Source organism: Triticum aestivum, unplaced genomic scaffold, assembly GCF_018294505.1.
Source record: "Triticum aestivum cultivar Chinese Spring unplaced genomic scaffold, IWGSC CS RefSeq v2.1 scaffold130288, whole genome shotgun sequence".
In the NCBI taxonomy this organism is placed as follows: domain Eukaryota; kingdom Viridiplantae; phylum Streptophyta; class Magnoliopsida; order Poales; family Poaceae; genus Triticum; species Triticum aestivum.
The window spans coordinates 1-1,146 of NW_025285035.1; the positions used below are offsets into that span (position 1 = coordinate 1).

Consider the following 1,146-nt stretch of genomic DNA (forward strand, 5'->3'; position numbering starts at 1 on the left):
ATACTACTTACTCTCCCGCTCAATCACGGAGACGAGTTTTCCACGGTTTCCACCCCTCCCTCCATACCGCAGCAACACGAGTTTTTTCCACCCCTTTCAGAACGCGCTCTTCGCGCCACAAAGCCGCCCCAAGACGCGCGAGCAATGAGCATCGAGCTTAAACATATCGCAAACGTCAAACATAATATAACGGGATTAATATATATCGCGCACGTGCGACATGTTTCTCACAAGGCGCAAAAAATAATTATAAAAGGAATGCAACACGAGGACTTCCCAGGAGGTCACCCATCCTAGTACTACTCTCGCCCAAGCACGCTTAACTTCGGAGTTCTGATGGGATCCGGTGCTTTAGTGCTGGTATGATCGCATCCGACATGTTTCCCCGTCTTCGTCCCTTATGCTTGCCACTCCCAGGTCCGCTCCAAAGACGATTCTACATTCTCACTACCATTACAACCGTTCCCTAACAATGGATAATGTCCTATACTACTTACTCTCTCGCTCAATCACGGAGACGAGTTTTCCACGGTTTCCACCCCTCCCTCCATACCGCAGCAACACGAGTTTTTTCCACCCCTTTCAGAACGCGCTCTTCGCGCCACAAAGCCGCCCCAAGACGCGCGAGCAATGAGCATCGAGCTTAAACATATCGCAAATGTCAAACATAATATAACGGGATTAATATATATCGCGCACGTGCGACATGTTTCTCACAAGGCGCAAAAAATAATTATAAAAGGAATGCAACACGAGGACTTCCCAGGAGGTCACCCATCCTAGTACTACTCTCGCCCAAGCACGCTTAACTTCGGAGTTCTGATGGGATCCGGTGCTTTAGTGCTGGTATGATCGCATCCGACATGTTTCCCCGTCTTCGTCCCTTATGCTTGCCACTCCCAGGTCCGCTCCAAAGACGATTCTACATTCTCACTACCATTACAACCGTTCCCTAACAATGGATAATGTCCTATACTACTTACTCTCCCGCTCAATCACGGAGACGAGTTTTCCACGGTTTCCACCCCTCCCTCCATACCGCAGCAACACGAGTTTTTTCCACCCCTTTCAGAACGCGCTCTTCGCGCCACAAAGCCGCCCCAAGACGCGCGAGCAATGAGCATCGAGCTTAAACATATCGCAAAC

At 49.7% G+C, this 1,146-nt stretch overlaps 2 non-coding genes across 2 annotated transcripts; both read right to left on the minus strand.

The window, feature by feature from the left end:
* Positions 1-255: 255 nt before the first annotated feature.
* On the minus strand, positions 256-374 carry LOC123178652 (5S ribosomal RNA). The gene has a single exon (XR_006489748.1). It is a non-coding gene; the product is annotated as a 5S ribosomal RNA (ribosomal RNA).
* A 367-nt stretch (positions 375-741) lies between these two features.
* LOC123178653 (5S ribosomal RNA) lies at positions 742-860 on the minus strand. The gene has a single exon (XR_006489749.1). It is a non-coding gene; the product is annotated as a 5S ribosomal RNA (ribosomal RNA).
* Positions 861-1,146: the final 286 nt, after the last annotated feature.